Consider the following 10219-nt stretch of genomic DNA (forward strand, 5'->3'; position numbering starts at 1 on the left):
GCTGACGTTTCGAGCGTCAGCTCTTCGTCAGAGCGAATGGATAAATTGTCGGTTGTGTGTGGGTTTATGTGTAGAAATGCTTAAATTCCAAAGCTCGGCTACAGGCATATTTTATCTAATCTACTACGTCATCTACCTTGCAACATGTCGTAAATGTAATCTACAATATGTAGGGTCTACATCCACCGAGTTTTAAAATATCTTTAAGCATCATCTTTTATCGTTTCATGTCAATCACAAAGACTATTTTGGTGCGGGCAGGGTGAATCACTTTTTGGCGTTGTTTTTCTTTTCCATCATCTCCTGTATGTATCGCTCCTCTGGCCCTCAGTGAAGTGGAAAATGAATCTGAAGTCCGTAAAGAAAGGGTTTTGAATCAGATACTGGTGGTCCTATGTTTCAAAAGAAAAACGCCGAGTGTATTCGTAGTTCTTCGAGGCCTGTATTTTTAATTTGAGCCTCAACCATTTTTGAATTGGTGGAACTCCTCTATATCTATTGCTAAATCTAAGCGAAGGTAACCTTAGAATTTCGCTGTCTTCTGTTCTTCCAATCATCGTCATGTAGGTGACGTTGGGTGGTGCTTGCCACAAAGTTTACATTTCAGCCATTCCTAGCCGTGCTTTGCAATGTGCTGATCACTAGAGCAACCAAAGCATAGCTTCTCCTCCATTGCAAAGTTTCGCAGCTCACTAAAGATTTCTTCAAAAACTGTTCACAATTACTCGTGTTGTGTGGTTTCTTGTATAAAGAGCATTCCTCAATGCGTCGGTAGCCACTTTCGCGATGTACGTTCGTGACCGGGCTCGTTCCTTTTCCTCTCATAAATGGTCTTTTTCTGCTGGGCTTGCCGTGTTCTACGCGATTTAAATTGCTAACACTTTCTTCCGCAAGGAAACAGGATCTGTAGCAAACTCGGCTTGTTCTCGCACTCCTGAAAGTCAGTAATTTTTCCTTTGACAGTCTTGGTCCTACTGTTCCTCTCGGTCCATTTACTTCTTAGGTTCGATTTCCACCGCTCTCTCGAGTCCGGCCTTTTCGTTCCTCCCCAAGCAGAGTCTCTTCAGGAAGGAGCGCGGGCTCCGGTTCTCAAACAGCGGCTGGTAATCGAGCCTACTTACTTCTCAGGTGCCGGGATAACTTTTCCCGCAGTTGCCTTAGGGGGTGAGCAGTGTTTAAATCACCCATATGCGACATGCCTTTCATGATTGCGGACTTCGCTAGATCAAGAGCAAGAGAGAAATCATGGAGAGCCGAGCCATTGTTTGGTATGGGCGTTAGCTATCTTAAATGGGTCGACGAATTTTCGAACGTGCTTCATACTCAACTGCGTATTATCATGGCTGTTGTGTTTGCATTGGAGACATTGAAGCAGAGCAGCGGAAATATCTTAATCGAGATTTCAGCGCGGTTTTAGATGCCATTAGATAGATGTCCTACAACCTAGCTTTCAACTGAGTTGCGCAAAATTCCACTTATTCACCTAGCGAGTTCAAGCCGAAAAGAAAACACTGTACAGCCCAATCTCGATTATCCGGACTTTTTCTCTGGTCCCAATTTTGTCACGATTATTTATCAGTCATGATCAAGATCCGTAGCGCTCGCACACGTGGTAAGTAAAGAAGAACATTCGAATGAGGTCTGATTGGCTAAGAGTTGCGTTATTACTAAGTGAGGTTTCACGCTCCATCGGCTCGCTCGTCTTGGTAAGCAAGATCATAAACAAGCTACACAGCGACGCAAACATTTATTCAAGAGTTTCGACTGTACCTTCATTATGATGCAAAACCGCGTAACCAGGAAGGGTGTCCGGTCTTTTCGTCCAAAAGTATTTTCGTGCAAGTCTATTCGTCCAAAAGTATTTTCACTTAAGTCTGTTCGTTTACTTGTGAAGTCTTTTCTCGAAGCAAATAAATAACGTTTAGAAGGCTAGATAAGGCTATAGAGAGAACTTGTTGCGAGCCGCCGCCGTTTTGGTACTGATACCTTTAGTCACCAATCTTCGTTTACGAATTCAACGGCATGAATATTTACGATAAATACACAGAAAATGAATGAAGTTGTAACGTAATATACTTTATTAAATAGTGACAAAAGTAAAGTCTTGCTTGCCGTTTAATTATTTCACGCGAAAGAAATGGGAATATTAGGCTTGTTGTCAAGCGTCTATTGAGCGCAAAGCTAGGGCAACGAAGTGTAACATCACTACGTGAATGGCTTGCAACAAGTTCTTTCTATAGCGTTATCTAGCCCTCTAAAAGTTATTTATTTGCTTCGAGAAAAGACTTAACAAGTAAACCAACTGACTTAGTGAAAATACTTTTGGACGAAAAGACTTGGACAAAAAGACTTTTAGACGGAAAGACTTCTGGACGAAAAGACCGTAATTCCCATGAAGTGTGTGCTCAACCATTCGTATGAAAATGAGGTTTATTTGTTTGTCAATGAAAACTAATAATCATTTGAAAGGCGAGTACTGGGACTCGCTTTGGAAAACAGGCCAAAGGTGACTCGAGGCGTTTTGGCCGGAACTCGGCGAACGCACGATGCTTGCCGACGCTCGACAAGTTGTTTTTCGTAACCAATCAAAAGAGCGACAGTGTCGTAGAATGCATACAAGGTACATGATACAAGCATAGTTAGTAGAGGGGACTGGTTAGGAAAACCGGCGAACATCAGAGAGGGTCAGCATTGGATGCCATCCACCAAAACCACCTCGGTCGAGAGGGACTGAGATGGAATATTTAATTAACTTCCAAATCATAACCGAAGATTCTCGGAAATCCGCGCGGAGACATAGCCGAACACCAGAAGGACAAACAGAGACAACATGGCGGGAATTTTAAAACGCGAACCTTTGCCTGATGGTAGAGATGCGGATAATTTTGGATATGTAAATTCTGTTGATGAGGCGTATTAACTCATTGCGGATTTCTAAACAGGATCGACGACGAAGTTTTCTTGCTTTAAGGCTGACAAAGGTTTCGGAAACACTGGTATGTCGATATATATTTGAGAGCGTTACGTCGTGCTAGCTTGTATCATTCTCGTCCTTGCTCTACTGATCCTATCTTCCATCATAATTTAACAAGAGATCACTCGAACAGAAGTCACAAAATACTCTGGGAAGATCCACGAGACATTAAAGGTGCAAAAATTCCTTTTACTGGTGTGCCTTTCATAATTTTGGGAAGGAAAGTGTTCGATTGTTGGCACGGCAAAGATAGAAAAGCTGGAGAGAAAAGGAAACGAAAAGATGCAGATGAGGTAAATGAAATATTGCACTGTCCGTACACATATTTTTCTTATCCGCGACATTGGTGTTACTACTGTCACCCACGGCTTGCTAACCCGAAAGGTCAGATACAAATATCACGCAATGACACTTCTATTTCTTCACATTCCAAAAAATAGCTTGAGAAATGCACTTTCACTCATCTTACGCTGATATACTTATCTTTTACAGAAGGCTGGTCACAAAGATTTCGTGTTCAAGAAAAGAAGATTTCTCGTTCAAGACACACGGAAGTTTGACTGCAAAGCACAGATAAAAATGCGAGAAATTTTATTTTTTGCACAGCACAAAGTGGTTCCACACGTGTATTGACAGAACGAATTCGGTTTAATAAATCCGATACGCGGTATCACTGTCCAAAATTCATGCTACATAGTCACCTTAATGACTGGAACGACGATTCACTAAAGGTGGTCTTGTTCTTAGTTATTAAAGACACTTCGAGCTTCCTGATGTTTTTTTCTCTCTGTCTGGGACGTTAGTGTGGTCAAACAAAGCTAACACACTGCAAGCACCAAGTTATCTTTTCATCCACATAAACGCCATGAATCAATTTTAAACCCTGACAGAAAAGTTGAGTTGAAGCAGCGGGAAAAGCTTAATTGTGCACGGCATCAGAAGCATTCAGTTTGTATTGGTAATCACATGATTTCGAGTGCAATTTGGAATAAATAAGCACGATTAAATTATTTCAAAAGACTAACAAAAATGCATGAGCCCGTAGAGCGAGTGCAATTTGTGGTCTTTGAAAAAATTTACAAGTGCTTATTTATTCCAAATTTCACGAGAAAATCATGTGATTATGTATCAATAATATACATGAAAAAGTACGAGGTAGCTTCTCTTAACTACGCAGAAGAAAAGTGCGCGCATCAGGTGCAAAAATAATTTATTCAAACCCTGCAAGTGACAATGACCTTGGCCTTCACATTGACCTTCACACTGACCTTGACATTAACCAATCAGAATGTCTGGTTTGTTTCTTTCTTTGCACTGAATTAACCCTCTTCTGCACTGAATTAACTGAAAACTGCATTCATATGAACCAATCAGAACTGAGAAATGTTTTCATGTATATTATTAACTGTTAAAAGGCATCCATTGTTTCCCTTTAAATGTATGATTTTTCGTCTTTCAGATTCAAGAAGACAGCAAAATGAGACGGGAAACTGCGTCTAGAAATTTGCGAAAAGCTTTAGAAGGGATCGCTAAGTACGAAAGAAGGATTTACATTGAACTACCTCTCATTACAGACCACCAGAATCACTTTGTGGGCGAGGTAATTCAGTGTTCCACACGAATTAATGCAACGGTCAATGAAAAAAAGTACACGACGGGCAAGCCGGTCAAAGTGTGACATAAAAGTGCCAGTACATTTTTCGCCATGATTTCGTTTTTCTTGTCGTTGTTAAAGTACAATTTCAAACATTCACACAGTACAAAAAAATGGCAAAGGAGTAAATAACGTATCGGTGTGCATTACTAGGGCGTTCCCACTTGAAATAGCGAGAATTTTCACCGTTCGAGTTTTTTATTTCTATAGGTTGCTGGAATATCTCAACCCCTTGATGAGAAGATCATCAAGAGGATCCACGAGCTCACTGCGGAGGGAGTCAAGGAAATATATGAAATGAGACGGCATTTGAAAATCTTCGTGAAAGAGGTCTTGTTTCGAGATGATCAGCAACCACAAGACACAAACCGCCGATACTTCCCTAGGACATCTGACCTGCGCACGCACATGTATCGAGCTACGGTCAAAAACCGCATGTCAAGAATTGATCAGGCAAATATCCACATGAAAACAGATGAGTGGAGAAAAGTTTACAACGCTGATTCCTTTTACTTTCGTCCCCACTCAGAACAAGTAGACACGCCTATGGAGGTTCCAGTCTGGTCTGAAAATGAAAAAGAAGAAGGTGATCACTGCAAAATGAAGCATTAGGGTTCTTATTTGTAGCGTATTGTTTATGGTATATCTGTGATCTTTGCCCCGCCTTGATGAGACATCCCTTGATTTTACCTTACCGCTTTCTTTTTTTTGTTGTTGTTGTTATAGATGAGTTGGATGAGGAAGTACGTCTCACTCAAGAGGGGGGAGAACAAAGCAAGAAATTGTTATTTGTGCATCAAACAGCATGGCAAAAGCGACTCCTTCGCCTGTATCGCAACCACATCTGCCTTCTTGACGCTACGTACAAGACAACGCGATACGCACTACCTCTGTTTTTTCTGGCGGTAAAAACTAATGTTGATTACCAGGTGGTAGGGTCCTTCGTGACTGAAGATGAAACTGTGTGTTCAATAGAGGAAGCCCTTGAAGTATTAAGAGAGTGGAATCAAGACTGGTCACCACATCTATTCATGACAGATAACTGCTCACAGGAGATACAAGCCGTTGAAAATTTGTTCCCAGGTAAGTCTGGTTAATGATACCCCAGCCCGCATTTAAATTTCAAGATGCATCGGTACGCCCCTGAAAATAATACCCCAGGATTTCCAAAAACAAGTCGTTCCTTCTTTTTTGGCCGCAGACTGGAAAGGTTGGCTATTGAACACACTTTTCCAATATATTTTAGAATAGAAAGTACTGCTTTGCGACTTCCATCGGGAACAAGCCTGGGAACGATGGACGTCCAAAACGGCTAATGGTGTTGTGGCACAGAAAGAGGAACTGCTCGCCTTGCTGCGAAGAACAGCACATGCTTCCACGAGGGAGGAATTTGAGTCCGCTGTGACAGTGCTGGCAAATTTCCCCGTTTGGAAAAGCAACAGAGCCTTACGTCACTGGTTCCAAGACACGTAGCTGGCAGAGCGAGAGGTTAATTTCTACAGCAATCATTCGTCAATAAAAACCTTAGCACTAACTTCTAGTCTTCCCTTGATACAAAGTTCAAAAGATGGTGGTGAGATTGAATAGTGAGGGTTGAGAAATAGAACTGCAACCTCCACCCAAGAAGTTCATGCTAATTGATCCTTTCTGATTAATTCTCTTCGCATTGACGCTACTCAAACATTTTCAAATGGCGAATACTCGGGATGGCAAAGCTGTTAAGCGATGCTTCAGTCTCCCTCGCTTGGTCCGGACGAGGTAAAGTTCCATCGCCAAGTAAAGATTTAAATTTGAAAAGCGAGGAAATCAATACCCGTAGAAATCTGGGATCCGTTGGGAAAACTTTAATTTTAAGATACCTTTCTAAGAAACCCTGCGTCAACAAATTTTTTATTCATACAAACACCACTTTATGTTTTCTTTTCAGAGATGGGTTTGGGCTTTTCGGAAAGATCGTCTCCAAGTAGCTGTCAACACCAACAACGGTCTTGAAAGACAAAACGAGGATTTCAAATACAACCACCTCGCTAACCATAGGGATAAGAGCCTGAGTGGAATGCTCTCCGTGCTCATCACCGATTTTTTACCAGAAAAGTACTCAAGGTAATTCTGTAATTACTGAACATTGAGGGGCGCGTAGTGGGTTAACGCATCAACAAATAATAATGAAAAAGAGAACAATTCATTTTGCTTTTTTACACTTCCAAAGGATAGTCATTTATTATCAGTACGTGCTCACTATACTTTCGGCTACGAGAAAAACACATGTGCAACTTACGCAGGGGAACAGCAAAAGTTATGTACACTCTGCCCATGCTAAAATGCTTAACCTCTTGTCGTTTTCGTCTCCGTGCAGGTACATGTAGAAAAATGTCAGATGTCACAGAATGTACAGAACATACAACAAAGAGTTACCGGAATTCCTCGTCAACAGGCCAAGATATTTTGTGGAGCACTGCAAAGAAAAAATCAGTCTTGCAATGGATATAAACAAGAGCAGCATCAAGCCATCAGACACTGGAGGTGTATTTGAAGTTAAAAGTGAATCGTCAAGTAGGCAGTGGTACCGGCTGCAGTTTGGGGACAAAGAGGGAACATCACCCTCGTGCGAATGTGAGGCATGGCAGCGAAGGCGCTTGCCTTGCAAGCACTTCTTTGCTATTTTTAAGCACTTCCCAGAGTGGAATTGGGAGAAACTGCCGCCAAACTATCGGAATTCGCCATACCTAACCCTAGACTACGATCTACTCAATGGCCGCAGTCCTTTGCCTTCCCCATCCAGTGTCTTACCCGAAGCCAATGGTGACAGTCCACAGCTGGATGAGCTACTGCCTGAAAAACCTTGGCTGTGTTCAAAAGAAAACGTATCCCCTATTCCTGAAACCAATATCCCAATAGGGTCCACTCATCACCAAAAGAAAAGTGAAGGAAAAAAATGCCGCATACTCTCGGATGAAATTCGCCAACTCACATTCGTAGTTCAAGATCAACAAGCGTTGGCAAATCTTCATAGGGAGCTATCGAGTCTTCGTGACGAAATACAACAGTTCAAAACATCAGAAGACGGACTCGTCATTGAAGGTGGTGAGAGCAGTCCTTTCATGAGAAAAAGCACAAAAATGGACAACAAGGCACGCAGCTCTATTGAAAACCGATGTAAAACTTCGCTATCAAAAAGGAAACCAAAATACAGATACACTGCGCGGGAGGGTGTGAAGGCTGCTATGAAGCGAAAGACATGCTTTGTCCACGTACCTGTGACATCAACAACCAAATACGGAACGGCATTTTATAAAGAAACAAAACCTGCAATCTTCCCTGAGCAGACAAGCAGTACAGAAAAAGAAGAGGAAACCAGTAATGAAGAAGAGAAAGTAAAAGCTGTGAATGCTCGCAAATCCGATGAAACACCAACCACATCCACAGGAAGTGAAAATTGTGAAAGAGAAACTGACGTGTATGGCAAGCGGGAGTGTGATTTTGGAAAGCTGAAAAGAAAACAGTGGTAAAGAAGACGAAATGGAAGGTTCATCTTCACCCAGATTATACAACAAAAACGAAACGAAAAATGAAAAGAAGGAAACTGTGAAGAAACCTCCTCCTGCAACAGTAACGATTGACGACGACAGTTCGTCACCAAAAATTTGGTTAACTTTACAAAATGTTTGCCCGGACGATCCGGAATCGCGACTCAATCCTGGAAGCCACTAAAAACAACATCTTGGACAAAACTGGGTGGCTATATGACACAGAAATCAATGCTGGCCAAATCCTTCTCAAGAAACAATTTCCTGATTGACGGCCTTCGTGATCCTGCCATAAGAGGTCATTTGGTTGATCCAGCAACATCTGAGTTTGTGCAAATCATAAGTGTTGGAGGACACTGGCTATGTCTTAGCACAATTGGGGTGTCACATTCTGGCACTGTCAGAGTCTTTGACAGCCTGTTCATCAAGCCAAATACCATTGCAGTTGAACATGCTTGTCGAATGTTGCTGCATGCTGGTGATACAGTTACCTTCATGAACGAGGTATAAAAGCAGATAGGTTCTGCTGACTGTGGTCTTTTTGCTCTGGCATTTACCACAGATTTATGCCAAGGTTTAGATCCAACGAATCAGAGTTACGATCAAGCACTGATGCGACAGCACTATGTCACATGTCTTGAAAGTGCCAATGTTACTCCCTTTCCAAAGACTTTAAGAAGGGTTCCTTCTCATGTCGTTCAAAACAAGACATTGGTACAAATTTTTTGCAAATGTCGACTGCCAAATGACAAGAAAGAATATGTTATGTGCTTTAGATGTTCCAGTTGGTATCACCCAGAATGCGTGCAAGTACCAGAGTGGGCAATCAACTCAAAGAGGAAATGGCAATGCCAGAAATGTAAAGATCACAGAATATTAAGACTTCAAAACAGTTTGGTTTAAATATCAAGAAATTGATGTTACAAGTAGCAGCCAGTTATACTTAGAGTTTTATCAAGTCCATTACATTATTAAATTTAGAGTTACTTTGTTTTGAGAGAAGGAAATTGAGGAGCTGTAATATACTCATCATCATGGCAGGCACATAGTAACATTTGTTTATAGAGACTTTTGGAGGAGAGGGGGAAGACTTGTGACAAGCTGGCCGACATATACATAAACTCTACCAAATGAGTTAAGTGCTCAGTATTTGGATCACCTATGGCTCAAATTAAACTTTGCTTTAGCTTCAAGTTTAATCCTTTGTGTTTTTCTTTCTCTGTGTTTATTTTTCAAGTTATGTTATGCAAAAGAACATAAAAATAATAATTAATGCTTTTGAATGGAGCCTGGTATAAGCAAGAATCAAAGTTAATTTGGGTAACAAAGTTAAGTTGATCTTCCAATGTTATTTAATTTTAACCATTAACAAAATTTTCCATTTAAATTTATCCCCTCTGTTGTTTTGGATGTTGTGCGCAAAAGAAAAAAACAATCAAACAAACAAACAAGAAAGATTCAGCAACAACTGTCTTATATTGTGGTAAATTATCACAAAATACAAGGTAATTATATTATGATTTAATTTACCAAAGTGGCAAAGGTCTTTCACTGTCCATCCATAAATTAAAGGGGAAATAATTTGTAAAATGTACGCTATTCTATATCTTGAGTGTATAATTAATCATCCATGTGAAATAGAAGGTTACTTGAAATCAATGTGAAAGATTTGTAAGATATTCAGACCCCTGCTAACAATTACTGATGTGCTGATTTGTAGCATTGAAAGGTTATGATTTTAGAGGTAGAGGAGGAAATTTCTGGATATGGAACTTTGTTGCAAATATCTGTTAAATCGGTTAAAAACTCTCTCTTATCACATTTCAAGAGTACATGATTGCCACACCAAAACTTTTTGTATTGTACATTGAGCACCATGTGATGATTATGGTTTCAATAATAAAAGGTGCTGACTTAAGAACTTTGCAAAAATATCTATGTACAAAGAAATAAATTGTGGTTATTTACTCCAGTAGCAGGTCAAACCATTCCTCTCTAATGGAAGTAACAGAAATTGTCATGGTGGTTTTGGTGGATGGAGAGAGAAACATCCACCAAAACCAC

The 10219-nt window shown here is 40.7% G+C and overlaps 1 long non-coding RNA gene and 2 pseudogenes across 1 annotated transcript; all 3 read left to right on the forward strand.

Moving 5' to 3' along the window:
* Nucleotides 1-2813: 2813 nt before the first annotated feature.
* Nucleotides 2814-4558, forward strand: LOC111332783 (uncharacterized). Its single transcript, XR_015990418.1, has 4 exons — nt 2814-2996; nt 3095-3267; nt 3467-3586; nt 4434-4558. It is a non-coding gene; the product is annotated as an uncharacterized LOC111332783 (long non-coding RNA).
* A 90-nt stretch (nt 4559-4648) lies between these two features.
* LOC148725019 (uncharacterized) lies at nt 4649-7844 on the forward strand (annotated as a pseudogene).
* On the forward strand, nt 7840-9852 carry LOC111341308 (uncharacterized; annotated as a pseudogene).
* The last annotated feature ends 367 nt before the right edge of the window (nt 9853-10219 follow it).

Source organism: Stylophora pistillata, chromosome 8 (genome assembly GCF_964205215.1).
Source record: "Stylophora pistillata chromosome 8, jaStyPist1.2, whole genome shotgun sequence".
NCBI lineage: Eukaryota > Metazoa > Cnidaria > Anthozoa > Scleractinia > Pocilloporidae > Stylophora > Stylophora pistillata.